The sequence below is a fragment of the Momordica charantia genome (genome assembly GCF_013281855.1).
Source record: "Momordica charantia cultivar OHB3-1 chromosome 1 unlocalized genomic scaffold, Mcharantia_2.0 BLBB01000001.1, whole genome shotgun sequence".
Classification (NCBI taxonomy): Eukaryota; Viridiplantae; Streptophyta; class Magnoliopsida; order Cucurbitales; family Cucurbitaceae; genus Momordica; species Momordica charantia.
Window position 1 is genome coordinate 3,806,122 of NW_028275157.1, and position 19,949 is coordinate 3,826,070.

Genomic DNA, 19,949 nt, shown 5'->3' on the forward strand with positions numbered 1-19,949 from the left:
AAGTGGGTAGATGAGTCTCATGGCCTCGTGGGCAAATGGTCGAGGCTGTTACGTCACTACTGAGTGTCGAGGCTCCGGGTGCAAAGGGACGGGGTCGGTAAGCCAGTCTTGTAGAGATGAGTGTCGAGGCTCCAGGTACAAAAGGTCGGGGGTCGGCATGATGAGTCTATTGATAAATAGTATTGGGTCTTGACGTGGTGGCGGTTAAGGAACAATACGTTGAGTAATCGTCGGGGTCTTAGGGATAAATTTCAAGGGTCAATGCATAATTCAAGGCCTTGGGGATAAATGGCAAGGTCGAACAGCAAGCTTTTATAGAGGAGTGTTGAGGTCTAGAGGATAAACGTTAAGGACCGATATGATTCGAATTGTTATACTTGAAGGACTAAAATAGTATGATAGGTTAGAAGTAGCTTTGAGAAGCTAGGGACCAACGAGCCTTGTGGTCGAAGTTACATAAGTCTGGGTACCTTGGATGATTGTGTGTGTGTATTGATAACCGTTATGACCTATCGTTTCATTATTACTAGCTATCCTATTTTCATGATTCTTGCTATTACGAGCACGTTGTTTTATGTATAGTTAGTGAGGACTACTAGTGGGCCTTATGGTTGGGGTTACTTTGATTGCATGTGTAGGTTATTCAGTGTTATGATTTATTGATGCATGGATGCCAATTTAATATTTTGTAACCAATGTTGTGTGCTGAGCCTGTTGTTTGTGTGTAGTTAGAGAGGGCTACTTATGGAATATTTTTAACCCGGCTGGAGAAGAAGAACCATAACTAACTTTCGAGCATTTAGTTATAACTTGTCTAAAATAGTTGTTAGGAGTTCTTGTTGAATTAGTTTATGTCTTCTCTTTGGAGCATTGACTCGTGTAAAGTTTAGGGAGTTATTAGAATGTTTGAGATGACTTTTATTTATTTTATTATCTTTTATTTCAACCTCCTTAATTTTGGTTTAAACTAAAAAGCCAAAATTCTCCATTTTAATAGAAAGCCCAAAACCCAAGAATCTCCAACAACCAAACATAAAAGGGTTAACTTAAAGTCTAGAACCCAAGAATAAAATTCAACAATTAAAAATTAAATTTTCCAAACCATTTGATTTAAGATTTAATTAAAAACATTCTCCAAAGTTAAAAGACTTAATTTATGTTAGTCCAGCGAAAATAAACTTAACTATAATCTACTCAAAATTAGAACCCAGATTAGAAATCAAAGAATTTATTTAATAGCTGAGGGAAAATCTTAATGCACAATTTAAACCTTGAAATAAAAATAACTCAAAAACTCGGGGCGTTACAAACTACCTACCTAAAACAAAACTTTCGTCCTGCAAAGTTGACTGGTTCCACTACTCTAAACGCCGAGGCGTTATATCAAGACTACCTTCTTAATATGATCAGGGGTAGTCTTTTATTTTGTTTTAAATAGGTTTAAAATCAAATAATAATAGATTAAATGTAAACTATTGTCTATAAGGGAACTTTGTCTAATCAAGTTCTGTCTAAGTTGAGGTACTTAAGCTGACCGAAATGGAACACTTCTATCTGGGAACCGACCTAGCGTTAAATTAGTCAATATTTTATATGCATGCAATAATGTCCTTAATTTATTAAAACGTTTAATAAACTAGAACATTAATGTACAACCACCAATATAAATAGTTATATTGGGTCGACTAAAAATTCACTTAGCCGAGATTTACCTAAGTAAGGTACCATAGTTTTAGAATACTAAGTGGGATCAAAAGAGAATATGTAATATACAACGTATATTTTTTATATACAAGGTATATATAACAAAATTTTTTGCTCACGTTTCTCCCTAATGTTCACACTATGAGTTCCATGCTTGGCCTTGTGTCGCCCTGGGCGCGACCTCCCTATGGAAGATGTTTGCATGGTTTAATATCGAGGTGAATGAAGATATTATTCACAGTAAATGGGAGAAGGACGTCTGACAACACATATTACGGTCTCTGTCATTAGTTTGCACCGTGAGATGTCATACATGACCTGCGTGTCGTCCTGGTGTGGTCATCCTTACGGAGGGTCCATTGTATGGAATCAATACCACGACTAACTCCATAAATGGATAAGGGTTTCTTAGGTTTTGCTCCAATATTTTCCTTCCCTACGGCAAGATTATTTGAGCGGACCTTTGAGGTCTGAAAATAGTGGGTCACACTTACGGGGAATTGTTAAGCTAGTTAGCAATTTACTGACAAAATAAACGATGACTAAAGTTTATAGGAATAACAGTTATTATGGTGTAAAATTTAGTTGAGAACGTCTTAATTAAATGAAGAGTAGTTGTTTGCCCTATGGTGGTTGTTACTCTAAATAACTAAAGCGTCGTTGTAAAACTTTTTTTTAGGGTGCTTGATTACTTTAGCTAAAATTTGATTGAAGTTAGAGGAAAATGCATGAAACTAATATAGGTTTGTTTCTTATTAAGCATGTCGACTTCTATAATTGCACTCTTAGCCGCTAAAAAAACTTAACGTCGAGAACTATAAACAACGAAAATCGAGCCTAAACACTATACTAATGATAGATTATCTTAGGTTCATCTTGCAAGAGGAATGTTCTCCAGCTCGTACGCCTAACGCCGCCGTGGCGGTGCGCAACGCTTATGACACGTGGATCAAGACCCACGAAAAGGCCAGGTCTATATCTTGGCGAGCATGTCTGATGTGCTTGCTAAGAAGCACGAGAACACGGTCATCACCAAGGAAATCATGGACTAGATGCAGAGCATGTTTGGACAACTGTCCTCACAGGCTCAACATGAAGCCCATAATTTCATCTACAAACCCCTACATGATGGAGGGCTCATAAGTTCGAGAACACGTTCTCAACCTGATGGTGCACTTCAATGTGGCAGAATCGAACAAAGCTGCCATAGACGAGCAGACTCAGGTCAGCTTCATTATGGAATCTCTTCCAAAGAGTTTCCTGCAATTCCGTAGCAATACAGTTATGAATAAGCTGGAGTATACTTTTACTACGTTGTTAAACGAGCTGCAGACCTACGAGTCACTTATGAAAAATAAGGGACAGGAGGGGACGCAAACGTTGCCAACTAAAAAATGTTCCACCGAGGTTCGACCTCTAGAACCAAGTATGCGTCCTCTTCTTCTGGAAGTACGACGTTAAAAAAGAAGAAGGTTGTTGGTAAGGGGCCTAAACCTGACACTACTTCTACCGCTGGCAAGAAAGGCAATGTCAAGGTTACAAACCAAGCAAAATATTTACACTGCAACGTGGACAGGCATTGGAACCGCAATTGCCCAAAATACCATGCCAAGAAGAAGAAAGCCAACAAAGGTAAATATGATTTACTTGTTTTGGAAACTTGTTTAGTGGAAAATGGTTACTCTGCCTTGATACTTGATTTAAGAGCCACTAACCATGTTTGTTCTTCATTTCAGGGAATTAGTTATTGGACGTAGCTTGAAGTCGGAGAGATGACTCTCAAGCTCGGAACAGGAGAAGTCGTCTGAACTGTAGCAGTAATATAGCTTAAGTTGTTTTTATTGGGTGTGTTCCCTAAACTCGTACTTTTTATTTATGTAAAAATAAATTTATATTCAAACAATTTGTTATTTAATTCATAGCATTGCATTGTCCAAACCCAATAAAGTAAACATCCAATGTTATTATCATGTAACCGAGACGGTATATATACTGGGTATATATTTGATATACCCTAAATATACAAGTGGATAATATCCCGGGAATGACCTAAAAGGTCTATAGTACATGGATAAGGCTAGGTACCTTATCCTAGTAACATTATGGATACGGCTCACTTTTTAAATGTTACAGACGACCCGATCTAGGTCGTTCGTGTGGAGAAATGCAAGTGGGGATATCCTAAACCATGAGTTTGTATAAGACTGGACCACGAAATAGTCAATCTTAAGATGTAACGTCGTTGACTAACAGATTGCTATTTCATAAGATGACTAGGCAACTCATTCTCAATCCTGAGTGAGTTATCGACTCCTGCCCGTGGCGACTCGTTCTTTGATCTGTATGAGTGAGAGTGACCCGAGTCGTCGACTACACATTCCTACAATTTTGGGCACGAGACCGAGTAGGGTGCTAAGAACATAACTACACAAGATGGAATTCACTGCTCCCTGCTTTAGGGGAGTGGATGAGTGTTCCGTTTAGTGATGACTCCGGGACTTGAACAAGTGGTATCACCCTCTCATTGGCCCGAGAGGGACTTTCTGTTATTGGTCAGACAATAATCGGGTTATTCATTTGAGGATTAGCGGTGCTTAAGGTACAAGATTTAACACGGGGTGAAATGGGAATTTGACCCATATGTGGTTACGAACACTTGTGAATGATTGACTTGCCGTTAATGGTTCATATCCATGGACATATAAATATTCTATAGTGAGAAAAGTACAACTGTGGGTTTTTAGTGGACTAACCCGTAGTTAACGTATGTTGATTAAGGTGGTTAATGAGTTCAACCAATTAATCTCGCAATGTTGGAGCTTCTGATCTATAGGTCCATTAGGCCCCCTTGCTAGCTCGTAAAAGGTAATTAAGAACATTAAATATTTGAAGAAATTTGAATTGTTTGAATTTAATTAAAGTGAATTGAGTTAATTGTGTATGACACACTTTAACATAATGTATGATGATACATTATAAAACTATATATTATAAGAGTTTAATGTGAATTAAATTCATATTAAATACTATAGGTTAAAGTTTAATGTGAATTAGATTCATATTAAATACTATAGGTTAAAATTTAATGTGAATTAGATTCATATGAACTACTATAGGTCATGGAAATTTATATTTGAATATGATTCAAATATTTATTGGTTTAATTAAATAATATTTATTGGTTTAATTAATTAAATAATATTTAATTAATTATTAATCAAATAATATTTACTTAATTATTAATCAAATTAAAATGGTTTTAATTTAATTATAAATTAAATAGATATATTTTGGTTAAGTATGATTTTTACCATAAATTTCACTCTTTCCCAGTAGTTGCTTTAAAATGCAAGGGATTTCTCCTTGTTGGGTTGGTTGTTGATTTTATGTGTAGAACATATATCTGTCACAATCTCAAGTTCAATTCTCTTTTCGCCTTCTTTCTAAGAAGAATCCCACATTCCGTTCTTCATCCTAGAGTCATAGCAAGGAAATTTAGTGGTCGTGTTTGTGCCTAAACTAAATTTGCTAGTTCCTGCGTTCGTGTTTGTGCCCAAACAAATTTTGTGCTCGAGGAAGAAGGGTTGTCAATGTTCTTCAAATGTAAGTCGTTTTCTTCCTCCCAAGAGGCCTAACCTTCTTTTTTAATAGAATTGTTCTACTCTTTAAATCACAAGCGATCAACCACTTCCACTTGGGATTCGATCCCATTAATTGGTATCAGAGAAAAATCGTGATTTAATTTCGTTTAGTACAAAACAGTACTGGTTTTTTGTGGGTTTGTATTATGCATTTGATGTATGTTTGTTTGCTGGTAGACGATTTCGGTTTTTGATATTTTGATTTACAATTCATGTTGATTTACAATTCAATGTAAAGGCCCGTTGTTTTCGAAAGTTTGATGTAAATCGAGTCTGTACAGTCCGGGTCGTTCGTGGAAAAGAGTTACTGCAAATGAGGGCTGGATTTTGATCAATTTTGAGCGTTTTCGCTGCTGGAATAGATGGCAGAGAGCAGACCTACGACGGTAGCACCATGGAGCTGTAGAAGAAAAGCAGCAAGCACCGTGGCGCTACAGCTACTGGTTTTATGATGTAGAAGTGTCGCGATGCTGCCTTATGGTGCCACGATGCTGTCCCCGGTGGCCCCGATGTGGCCGTTTGTGTGTTTGAGGCTCAGCAAGCATTTTTTTGTTTTTTTTTATTAATATAAATTAGTGTATATTAATTTTAATGTAACATTGGATGCCAAAAACCGATCTAATTAGCTATTTATATTAATGCATTATGAATGTATTTTTATTTTGAATTATATGTTGCATAAAGTATGCCATATAGTTTAAAATCCCACCATAAGTTAAGCATGATTATGTTGGGTTTTATGTCCTAAAACTCATAGTTTGAAAATGACAGATATACTTTTATCATTCAATAAAGTTGTTATTGAAGGTTTTAATCAATAAGTAGTTATTGATCCAATAAAATGTTCTTACTATATCTAAATTCAATAAAATAAAGGATCCTAGACTGTTACCTGAGACTCAAATTCTATGTAAGAGACATAAATATGGATCAAGTTTGAGTTAACAGTCTAAATGGTCTATAGTATAGGAATAAGGTTGGGCGCCTTATTCTGGGGACACTATGGATGTGGCCCACTTTGTAGCTAGTACAAACGATGTGATCCTAATTCGTTCATGTGAAGACATGCGAGTGGGGGTGTCCCGTGCAAAGAGTTTGCATAAGACCGGACCATGAGATAGTCACTTTTACTTTATAACACCGTTTACTGTATGAAACTGACTATCTCAACTTTGATGGCCTAGGTAACTCGATCTTAATCCTGAGCTAACTATGAACTTCTATTTACTCGGGATTATCCTTAGATCTGCATGGGTGAGAGCATCTCAACAGCGCTGGCTCAATAAGCCTCCCATTTCAAGGGTAAGACCCGGTAAATAGCTACATAGGGTGCAAGAAGGAATTCACTTCTACCCAATTTTGGGATAGTAGAGAAGTTGTTCTCTTAAGGGCTGAATCCAGGTCTTGAACAATTGGCGCCACCCTCATCAAAAGGTTTGAGAGGATTTTTTGATTTGATAGTTGGACTACAAATCATTGTTCATCAGAGGATTAGTGGGACTTAAGGAACAAGAGGTAATTACAGGGGTAAAGCGGTATTTTGACCCAGCTGTAATTACGAACAACCTGTGAAGGGTCGACTTACCGATCATGGTTATATCAAATGGACATAATATATCTACAGTGAGGAGAGTGCAGCTACGGGCTTTAGTGGAGTGACCGCGTAGTTAACGATTGTTGGTTAACTAGGTTAAAGAGTTTAACCGGTTAATCTCAGATCGTTGGAGCTCATGATCTGTAGGTCCATAAGGTCCCCTGGCTAGCTCATATAGGAATAAACTTGGAATAATTTGAAGGAATAATTCAAATCGTACGAATTAGGTTAATCATATGAGATATGATTAAGTAATTGATATATGATATCAATTTGAGAAATTTGGACAAAATATTTAAATAGGATTTAAATATTAAAATTATGAATGCGGATTCATAATCGGAGGCATGAATTTCATCAAACATCGGATTTTGGAAAAAGTCAAATAGTTGACTTTGACCAGAGAAAGTCAAAGGTTGAATAAAGTAGATTAAAATAATGTTTTTAACCAAGTTGGTGGAAAATTCCACTAACTTGTTGAGTGGAACATTTAAATAATCTCAAAAATCCACTTTCTGACACTTAGCCATGCATGCATAAGTGGAATGTGTGTTGTAAGTTTTTTGTGAACTTAAACATGCATTTTGACACTTAGCCATGCCATGCATGAGTGAAATGTGTGTTGTAAGCTTTTGGTGAACTTAGACATGCATTTTGACACTTAGCCATTCCATGCATGAGTGGAATGTGTGTTGTAAGCTTTTGGTGAACTTAGACATGCATTTTGACACTTAGTCATGTCATGCATGAGTGGAATATGTGTTGTAAGCTTTTGATGAACTTTGACATGCAAGAGTTGCATGTAATTTGCCTATTTAAGAAGGCTTTTGTTCAAACATCAAAAACTCTTGGAACCTTTGGCCATTTGATGTGCTTTCAAAAAACTTACATAACTCCTTTTAGCTCCACTTTTCTCTAATTTTTTCCTTCTCTAAAAAGAGTCCCACCACTCTATTCCAAGCCTTGAGAATAGCTAGGAAGATCTCTTGGTGGTCCTTCATTGGAGCTATTTGAAGATTTTTGAAAAGCTACAAAGGTTTGTATTTTTCTCTACTTATCTCTAAGCATTATAATGTATGACCATACATGTTTAATCCTAGGTTGTATTATGCATCTAGATTGTTATTTCGATTCTTGCTCACTTCCGCTGCGCTTGTATGTATTTTTTCCATCAGATTATACATTACATGGATATAATAGTTATAAGGTATGATAGCATGTTTTCTTTCATAACTGATTAATATAAGTGTTGTATTAATTAGATGAAAATAAAATTGCATTGAACATGACGATACTTTAAGTTAATATAATTGTTATATTAATTTACGTCGTCAATGCATGATTATAGGTTTAGTTTCATAATTTTATAAGAGTTAATGAATTTTGGTACATAGAAATTGAAATCTATAATAAAGAATTGTAGGCAAACCTAGGAATTATTTATTTATTTTAATAATGTTAAAGTAATACGAAAATATGCCAATTCCCAAACTATTTCAAAAAATGGAAATAGCAGGTCGACCTGTGAAGTGGCAAATACTAAGCGCCACATTAATTTTATTTTTATTTTAAAATAATGCTTGGTTGTCTCTTGAATAGACGACAAAGTCCGTTTTTTAAAAGCATGGACCGCCACGCTGTTTTCTTTTGTTTTTTTAATTACACAGCATGTCGTCTCTTGTTAGGCAAGGTTTTTCGAAATCCCACTTGGTTGTCTCTTGAAGAGACGACCAATTCTGCATGGGCATCAGTTGGCGCCTTGGTCATCTCTTCGAGAGACGATATGGTTTGGGTTTTTGTTTTAAAACCCTTAATCGAATAGCCCCACCACCATTCACTCCAAGTTTTCTCTCCCGCAAACCGCCGGCGATCACCGCTCCGTCCAGCCGCCGCTGCCGATAACCTCCCTGTAGCTGCCGCTGCCTCTTTGGTAATTAAATATTCTTCTTTTATTTTGTTATTTTGTTTTTGTTTGTTTTTTTTTTTTTTGCAATAATTTAGTTTTACAACATGATTATAGGGACCACATGCATCAATTCCAATTTGGAACCACTTGTCATAGAAAACGTTAGTTTTTTCTCTTATGTATTTATTTATTATTCATGTTTGTTTTTATTCATATCATGATTAGTTTTGTTTTTTAGTATATGTATATTAGAATGATTTTGTCGTTTTATGTTTATGGTATGATTTTCAGTTTTTTTAGACGGGTTTTATGTTTTTTATTGTTTATTTTGTTCTTTTTATCTTTTTATTATATTATATTGATACATGAATTAGATAGTGTATACATAATTTAACAAAGTTAGATTTAGATAATTTTAAGTAATGTGATTAATTGGTTAATTATTATTAATTAGTTAGCTAACTAAAACTTTTTAATTTATCTTTTATTAATTTGCGTAATTAGATTTGGTTACCAAATTTAACTTTTGTTTGTTATGTTCTAGGATAGAATTTGGCAATTAAATATTTGGAAATTGTTTTGTATATGAACGGTTGTATGGTGGAAGGTGTGAATGGAGTTGAATATAATCGATCGCCATGTGGAGGTTTCATTGTTAGTAGTGGTATTGATTTTGGACATTTTGTTGAAATGGTTGGATTATCATTGAACATATATGTGAGTGGCAGTGAATTTGAAATACTTTATAGACACCCCACATTGATAAGCGCCAAGGTTGCTCGGGTTTACAAAGCTAGAGGTCCTTCTAGGATCCTTGCAAACATTCACAAAAACGACTAACTTACCGAATGATTCCAACCAAGAGTAAGGTTAGAAGATGAATCACTCTTAGATCGGACTTAGAATCTACGATGGTCACTCCTAGATCCTAAGACGACTCACTCCAGAATTAGCTTGATCGAGACTAATCCAATGAATCGGTTTAACATCAAACCTAAAGCAAGATTTGAAAGAAGCAACACCAAAAGTGTTAAGGAACAAAAGTTCTTGAATTTCAATATGTTTTAATCTTCCAAAACAAGGTGATTACAAGCCTTTAAATAGGCCAAAGGGTCGTTCAACATGAGGAACACCAAAAGTCTTTCAAATCCTATTTAATGCAAATTGTAGAAAATAAGACATGCAAATTAAAACATGATTGCACATCAAACTAGACAACTAAATGTGAATCCAAAAACGTAAAATTGCTTTAAATTGTCTTGGAAATCACATGTAGGAGGCGCTTTACGTTTGGATGAGATTTGACAAGCTTTGACATCACAAACTCCCAAGAGGTGCAATCTGCAAAGGCACCTGTTCACCAATCTGCACACTTTTTTTGTCCTCCGTGCCATCTCTCAAAATAGACAACTTTTCCCATGCCATCTTTGCTCCATTCTCTTCTTGACTCATTAAATTAACATTGTAAAGAATTTTTGCCTCAGAAATCTTTGTCTCCTCGTGTGCATTAGCTAGCCTTTGAAGATGTATTATGAAAACCTCTTGAATCTTCTTTGCTTTGCTTCTTGTAATTGGTCCCCCGGGTACAGTCAATGGATTCGTGGTTGGATTTGCATCATCCCCCCTTTCTTTAAAAGGATTTGTCCCCAAATCAAGGTCTTCATTTCCTACATCAAAAGGAGTCAAATCAGCCACATTAAAAGTAGAACTTACATTATACTCACCTCGAAGATCCAATTTGTACGCATTGTCATTGATCCGTTCAAGCACTTGAAAAGGACCATCTCCTCTTGGTTGAAGTTTTGACTTCCTCTGATCATGAAACCGTTCCTTTCGTAGATGAACCCAAACCCAATCACCTGGGTTAAAAATAACTTTCTTTCTCCCTTGGTTCTTGCGACTTACTAGCTTTCGATTCTTGTTCTCAATCCATTCCTTGATCTCTTTGTGTAACGTTTTGATGTATTCGGCTTTAGACAAAGCTGCATCACTTGTAAACATATTAGGTGGCAAAGGTGTTAAATCTAAAGGAGTTAGAGGATTAAAGCCATAACAACCTCAAATGGTGAACAATGGGTGGTGCTATGTACAGCTCTATTATATGCAAACTCCACAAAAGGTAGAGTCTCTTCCCAATACTTAAGATTTTTAGAAATGAGTGACCTAAGCAGGGCCCCTAATGTTCTATTAACCACCTCAGTTTTACCATCGGTTCGTGGGTGACAAGTTGTAGAAAACAAAAGCTTGGTACCCAATTTGCCCCATAAAACTTTCCAAAAATGACTTAAAAACTTAGCATCTCGATCACTAACAATGGTTTTAGGAACGCCATGTAGTCTAACCACTTCTCTAAAGAAAAGATTAGCTATATTAGTAGCATCATCTGTTTTGTTACATGGAATGAAATGTGCCATTTTACTAAACCTATCAACCACCACAAAAATGCTATCATGATGTCTTCTAGTTTTTGGTAACCCCAAAACGAAATCCATGCTAATGTCAACCCACGGTTCACTAGAAACTTCTAAAGGTGTGTAAAGACCATGTGGTTGAGTCTTAGACTTAGCCTCCTTACATTTGAAACATTGCTTGCACACTTTGTTCACATCTTTCCTCATTTGTAACCAATAAAAGTGTTCACACAACATGCTATATGTTTTAAATTCTCCAAAATGTCTCATAAGTCCTCCCCCATGAGCCTCCTTTACAAGCAACTCCCGAATGGAACACTTAGGAATACAAAGCTTACCTTTCCTAAAAAGCATACCGTCAAACACAAGATAATCATGTATATTTTTCCCTTCCAAACATTGCTCATACACATCATAAAATTCCGATTTCTCAACTTTGTACAACTCAATCATATGCTTAAAACGAAGAATTTTTGCACTAAGTGAAGAAAATAGAGCATACCTCCTTGATAATGCATCGACCACTACATTGTCCTTACCTTTTTTGTAATGAATGACATAAGGAAATGTCTCGATGAACTCCACCCATTTAGCATGCCTCCGATTTAACTTTGTTTGGCTTTTGAGGTGCTTCAAACTTTCATGATCGGTATGGATAACAAACTCTTTTGGCCATAAGTAGTGTTGCCAAACTTGTAAAGCCCTCACAAGTGCATGGAGTTCCTTGTCATAAGTTGGGTAGTTAAGCTGTGCTCCATTTAGCTTCTCACTAAAGAACATGATCGGCCTTTTTTCTTGCATCAAAACAGCTCCTATACCTATCCCACTTGCATCACATTCAATCTCAAAAGATTTGTCAAAGTCAGGCAAAACAAGACAAGGTGCATTGCTCAATTTATCTTTCAATTCATTGAATGCATTTTCTTGCTTTTCTTTCCACTCAAATTTAGCATGCTTCTTAACAAGTTCATTTAATGGTGAGGCTATGCTACTAAAATCTTTAATAAACCTCCTATAAAAACTAGCCAACCCATGAAAAGACCTTACCTCGGTTGCATTGGTGGGTGTTGGCCACTCTCGAATAGCCTTTACCTTTTCCTCATCAACTTTCACCCCATCCTTTCCAACAATGAACCCTAAGAAGTTGACTTGGTCTTGACAAAAACTACACTTTTTGAAGTTGGCATAAAGCTTTTCTTCTCTAAGTTTTAGTAAAATTGTCTTGACATGCAAAATATGATCATTCAAGCTTTTTGAGTAAACAAGAATATCATCAAAGTATACAACAACAAATTTTCCAATGTATTCTCTCAAAACATGATTCATTAGCCTCATAAAAGTACTTGGTGCATTAGTAAGGCCAAATGGCATAACAATCCATTCATACAACCCAAACTTTGTTTTGAAAGCTGTTTTCCACTCATCTCCCACATGCATTCGAATTTGATGGTAACCACTTTTAAGATCTATTTTTTAAAACAGATTAGCACCATGTAATTCATCTAACATGTCATCCAATCTAGGAATAGGATGTCGATACTTTACCGTGATTTTATTGATGGCTCAACAATCAACACACATCCTCCATGTGCCATCTTTCTTGTGTACCAAAATTACCGGAACCGAGCAAGGACTCATACTTTCTCTAACATAACCTTTCTCCATAAGTTCTTCCACTTGCCTTTGAATCTCCTTGGTTTCGGTGGGATTGGTCCTATAGGCAGCCATGTTTGGGAGAGTTGCACCTGGTATAAAGTCAATTTGATGTTCAATCCCTCTAAGAGGAGGTAAACCCGTAGGTGCATCTTCATGGGGAAACATGTCATTAAATTCCTGCAAAAGAGACTTAAATGCACTTGGCAAAACATCATGAGATTTTGTTTCAATTGCTAAACACATACCTTTGCACATAAGCACAAAATGTGGCTCTTGGGTTAACAACACATTTCTCAATGCACTCTTTCTTACAATCAAACTCACATTCTTTCTTTTCAACTCATCTTTTTTTTCTTCTTGATTTTTACTCTCATTTTGCCTTTCACTCTTCTCTTTTTTTTCACTAGTCTCACTTATGCTCTCTTCTCTCCTCTCTTTTTCTTCAAATTCTTTTCTTTTCTTCTCTAATTTCAAGTGGTCACAATGTACTTCAAATGGAGACAACGGAAGTAAAGTAAATTTCTTTCCTTTCAAAGTAAAACTATACTTGTTCAACAGCCCATCATATGTGACCTCTCTATCATATTGCCATGGTCGGCCCAATAGTATATCCCCCGCATTCATAGGGACAACATCACAAAGGACTTCATCTTTGTATCTTCCCAATGTAAAAGGAATAAGAGCTTGGGAGTTTACCTTTAGTTCTCCTTTGTTTGTCAACCATTGAAGTTTGTATGGTTTTGGATGTGGACGTGTAGCAAGTTGAAGTCTCTTAACAAGAAAACTACTTACCACATTTGTGCAACTTCCACTATCAATCACCAAGCTACACGGATTTCCTTCAATTAAGCATCTTGTGTGAAACAAGTTTTCCCTTTGATCTTCAACTTTCTCTTCCTTGATTTGTACACTAAGTACCCTTCTTGTTATCAAGGATATGAAGTTACCTTCTTCAATATACTCTTCATCACGTTCTTCAAATTCTTCATGTGCATTTGTGTGCATTAGCTAGCCTTTGAAGATGTATTATGAAAACCTCTTGAATCTTCTTTGCTTTGCTTCTTGTAATTGGTCCCCCGGGTACAGTCAATGGATCCGTGGTTGGATTTGCATCACACATTTACACCTTCAAGATCAAATAAGTACATTCCTATTCCTGTTTTGAATCACTATGCATTGGAGTTGATGTTCTCAATTGTAGTTTTCTCCCCATAGATGGTGGAATTATTTGTGTGTGTTAGAAACATAGTTAAGGACACATCTAGCCAATGTCTCAACGAGAGCCAATGCCTTGACCCTGAGCGTGAACCAAACGTTCTTCAAAGTGATGATGTAAACGAGGATATAGACTTACATGCTGAAAATAGTATTGTAGAATTGAGAATTGCAACATATGATGAGTTTGATAAGTTGGATTTCGAGGGTCCTGAACATAATATCCGTTTAGACATGTTCAACGGCTTGGTAATGGACATCATTAATAGTATTAGAGAACATGATCTGATCGTTGAACCCGTCGCTGTGGAAAATGATCTGTTGTACAAGGGGTTCAGATGCAAAGATAAACAAATAATGCAACATATTGTGATACAATTTTCAATTAAAAGTCACCACCCATATGATGTTGTGGAGTCGGCACCATTGAAGTGGGTAATTAGATGCTAGAAGTGGGAAGATGGATGCAAGTGGCAACTCCATGCGATCGTAAACAAATGTTGAACCTTTGGAAAATCACGAAGTACGAAGATCAACATTCTTGTGTTTACTCTGAACTCAATCAAAGTCATGCTCAATTGGATTCAAATATGATTAGTATTGAAATTTATGATGTGGTGAGAGATAATTATTCTATAAAAATAGTGACACTTCAAGGTTCATAAAATAAAAGTTTTGATATCATGTTCCTTACATAAATGTTTGAGATGAAAAAACAAAGGCACTGGCTCGAGTATTTGGTGATTCGGATGAGTCATACTAGCGTTTATCGAAGTGGATGTACATGGTGAAACACACTAATCCAAGAATGACTATTACGGGACACTAGGTTATGTCATTCTTCATTCCGTCTTTTGGGCATTCGGTCCTTGTATTGCAGCTTTTAAAACGCTTCACCCCGTATTTCAAATTGATGAAGTCACCTTTATGGAAAGTGTAGAGGGAAACTTTTCATTGCAACATCAGTTGATTCTAATGGACATTTGCTGTCATTTACTTTTGCCATCTTTACAAGGAGAGTCGAGATACTTGGGGCTGGTTTTAAAAAACCTACGAAAGATTGTTACGCATGAAGAAACATGTTTGATATCTGACCGTTACTAGGTATTATATTAGACGTTAATAATCCATATAATGGTTCGACAGGACCTAAATCTTATCACAGATTTTGCTTATTACATGTTATGAGCAACTTCAATAAAAAAGACGAGTAATAAGTTGAAAAATGTGGTATATCGTGCTGGTTTTCAATCCGAAGTTCGAAAGTACAACAAGTGTGTTGAAGTGGACCCAATCACATGATCGTGGGTATAGATATGAGTGGATGACTACCAATCTTTCAACCTACCCTTGTGCCTACCAACGATACAGGAAGGCCTACCTCATACCCGCTCCCCTGCAAATCAAAGTAAGAAAAGAGCTTTCCACTTCCTTCACAGAGCTTGCTTGCATCTGATCTAAGCCTATCGCCCGCCTGCTTCCCGTTCTGCAGCGTGGTGGCAATACCCTGCGAGATGTCCAATACTCTCTGACTTTGTCTTCGAATCGTAAGTTTCAGCCCGTTAGCCTTCTTCCGAAAATGCTCTTTCATCGCTCTAAACTCATCAACTGCTAGTGGCCTAGTCTGCCTGTCTACTTAGTGGCAATAAATAGCTCACTGAGCGAGGGAGCTCGTATATTACCTATCACTGCATTGGCGGACCTTACATTTTACAAATGTGTTAAGTACTTTGAGAAGAGAAGGGAAAAAGCAAGAAATGATTTAGCGAGAAATGAAAAGTATACAAGGTAATATGTAGTTCATTGTTAATACTTTCAACATTCTTCTTAAATGACTATGCTTATGATGATATATATTCAAACATGAATCTTTATGATAAACTTCTTAAATGGGCGATGAGATCTAGCAAAACACACGGTAGTGAATTATGATAGAGTTGTTGGTGTGTTTTATGTGAATACCGGAATTAACTACTATAATTCAAAAGGAGGAAAAACACAAATAGTGAGATTCAATGCGATTGAACGTTCATGTACATGCAACAAATGGCAATCATTTAACATCTGATGCTCTTATTTCATGTCAGTTTGCTCCCATATAAACATAAACTACGAAGATTATGTAAATTATTTTTACAAACTTACAAAGTATGTTGCATGCTACGCTCATCAATTAGAACCAGTTCCACATGAAGATTACTGGATTGCCCATCGAAATATGGCTATCCTAAATCCTGATCCATAATTATTGAGACAGCTTGGTAGACGAACAAGTTGACATATTCATAATGAGATGGATTAGAGAGAAACTAGTATCCAACAAAGATACAAGTTATGTAACCAACTTGGTCACAATCGAAGAATAGCTGTCCTTCAAGAAATAGGGAAGCACCGTTATAGTAGCATGTACTTATGATTTCTTTTTGTCATTATAATATTTTACCTTTTTGTTTAATTTTGAATGATGACATTATGATTTATTTTTGTTCAAATTTTCAATGCTGACATTATTTATTTAAATATTTAATGATTACATTATGATTTAAATTTTCAGTGATTTTATATCATGATTCTTATTGTACCTCATCACATAATTTATGGTAATAGATTATGGAGCTAAATCCAAATCCGATAGATCAATCAGTGTTGTATTGTCAAGCGCGCCATCGATCAGAACTAGTTTGGGAAGGTCAGTGTAACGAGGAGTTGCACTTCAAGCGTAGAGATACAGTATTTGATCCCACCATTCCATTACATCATTTGATTAAACCAGCACTTCGTGCTTCCGGTTTTTATGGATTTGCCAAAGTTGGATTTATTCAATTAGAGTGGCACTTGAGCACTGCGCTTGTGGAGCGATGGAGGCTGGAGACTCACACTTTTCACATGCCTGAGGGTGAATGCACGATAACTCTCGATAATGTAGCAGTGCAACTCGAGTTACCGATAGATGGTGAGCCAGTAACAGGCCAGTACATTAGAATTGGAAAGCCACCTGTCAATTATTTCTTGGTGTGATTCCAGACGACTCCCATATTAGAGGATCTAGACTTAGTTTACCATGGTTGGTTTCAGAGTTACGCAACTTAGATGACAATTCCAACGAGGACACCATTATTATATATGCTCGTGCTTACATTTTTCAACTTATCGGTGGTAGCTTATTTGCCGATAAGTCTAATAACTTGGTCCACTTGATGTTCCTTCCATTGTTGGCTGATTTTGAGATTGTTTGATGATTCAGTTGCGGAGGAGCATGCTTGGCATGGTTGTATATAGACATTTATGCAAGGCATGTCGATCTGATTCACGAGACATTATTGGTCCGATCATACTCCTTCAAGTATGGGCTTGGGATCAGTTCCCAAACATGGCTCCAGCTCGTCGCCACATCGTGGAACATGAGCTCGTGGGACGACCATTAGCTGCACGGTATGCCTATCTAACTATTTCATTGTGTCATAACATTATTTCTTTACTTTACAAACTTAGAGTATTATTGTAGGTGGAGAGATCAATTTTGTGTCACAGAATTATCGACACATGTATTGGTTCAGTACAGATACATGATCAGTACTTGTTTAAATATTTAAAATTATAAATATAACTTGATTGACTTTTGACATGATATTTTTTCCTAAATATTTCAGATGATTGGAGAATCATATAATAAGGAATTTGCATCCTTACCAGATTACTGCAGCAACGGACATGAGATATGGTGCAGAGTAAGTCCACTCATTTTTTCATGTTGTTGAATGGCATCATCCATATATAGTTGCTCGGCAGTTCAGGATGAAACGATCAATTCCATATGTTCCTAATTTGGACTCGAAGATACATGATGTAGACCTTCGACACCAGAGATGGCAGGACCATACAACACCTTTTGTGGCTAGGTGGCGCATGAGATATATTGCCATCCGGTGGACGATGATGGTGATTGCGATCTCGGATACATGAGTTGATATTTGTCAATTACTAGATGTTATATCACTCAAGAAGGAGCAGTGTTTGGTGCTATTGTATGTTTTTCAATGTTTTTCAATTTGACTTTACAAACTATTTGAATTTAAATATATATTTATTTTAATTCCGTTTCTACGCATGCGGCATGTTTTGAACAAATTAGTATCCTCTCATTGTCAGAAGATATTAATAGCTTGTGTACCACTGGTGGGAGATATCTTCAAAGGCTTCATCAGTTGTATAGAGTACCTACACCTACTCACGGTCCCAAGCGTAGAGGACGTCGTCAAATAGAGCAGGATGTTCCAAACGAGCCTGACATTCCTGAACCTGAAGTTATGTATCATAATGTTGATGACGCTCCACCTTTCACACAGACATAGGATGATGTCGGCCCATCCACACCTATGGTTATGATACCGACTCCTGGTTCGAGTCAAGTTCACACACTATGATTATAAGGGTCATGGAAGTGGGCGTGGAGAGTATGAACAATACATCAACACTGACGAGGATCAACAAACACCAGAGGCACCGAGAGCTCGTCGTCGACAGCCACATCGTTATCGACGATCTCCCCTATGTGGGACACATTAGATAGATTGATAGACTATAATGCTTAATTTTTGTTATTCAGCTCTACCTTTTAGATATTAATTAATATTTTATTCCTCTCTTAATATTATTTTATAATCTCCTATTGATAAATTCACTATAATTCTCTAATATTGATAAATTAAGAATATTATTTTCAAAGTATGGTATTAACAAAATTAAATCTTGAAATATTAAATAATTTTAAATGAAACTATAAAATAAATATATTAAATAAATTATGAAGCAAAAAAAAATAATAAAACAATAATGCTGGTCGCTAACGACCAGTTAGTAAAAAATAAAAATAAAATGAAACTTGGTCGTCTCTTACCAAGCTATGTAATTAAAAAAAAAAAAACAGCGTGGTGGTCCACGATGTTTAAAAACGAACTTGGTCGTCTCTAGCGTTATTTACAAAAAAAGTTAACGTGGACTTTGAAAGTGTCGTTAGCTGGTCGTCTCACAGTCTTTGCCATTTCACACTTGTTATTTCCAAAACATTATTTTTGGAAATAGTTTGGGAAGTGACATATTTTCGTAATTAGTATAACATTTAATAGTATTAAAAAACAATCTTGCAAACATAGGGTCTAAGTTCATTAATTTAAAGGGGTTTAAAATTAATTAGACCTTAGGTTATATATTATGATATGATTAGTGGGTAGTTTTTTTTTTCTACCTAGGTTTAAAATGAAATAATAAAATACTAAATATAAAATATTTTCTATAACGGAACTTTCTCTAAGTAAGGTTCTGTCTTGGTTGACGTACATAAGCTGACCGAAGGGAACACCTCTACATGGAAACCGGCCTGAGGGTTGAATTAGTCAATATTTTATATGCATGCAATAATGTCATCAATTTTTAAAACGTTTAATAAATAAAAACATTAATGTAAACTATAAACATAAATAGTTATATTGGGCTAACTAAAAATTCACTTAGTTAATTTCGCTTAAGCCGGGATTTAGCTAAGTAATATACCATAGTCTTAGAATAGTAAGTGGGAACAGTGGAGAATATATAATATACTGCGTATATTTTTGTAACGCCCCGCGTTACTCAGGTTAACTTGCCCCGAGTTCGGGAAAATTTTATAACAAAATGGATTTTATTTATTGATTTATTGATTTATTTCATTGTTATTTTTAATTGATTCATCAGTGATCTTATTTAATTTAAGTGTGACATCTCGACTAGTGTGTATTGTTACAGTTTTAGTGGTGAGTTAGTAGCGTGTAGTTATTTATCAAGTT

At 36.0% G+C, this 19,949-nt stretch overlaps 1 long non-coding RNA gene across 1 annotated transcript; it reads left to right on the forward strand.

Annotated features, from left to right (window-relative positions):
• Positions 1 to 7,800: 7,800 nt before the first annotated feature.
• LOC111025680 (uncharacterized) lies at positions 7,801 to 18,786 on the forward strand. Its single transcript, XR_015788475.1, has 5 exons — positions 7,801 to 7,975; positions 8,625 to 8,869; positions 16,735 to 17,559; positions 17,778 to 18,152; positions 18,277 to 18,786. It is a non-coding gene; the product is annotated as an uncharacterized LOC111025680 (long non-coding RNA).
• The last annotated feature ends 1,163 nt before the right edge of the window (positions 18,787 to 19,949 follow it).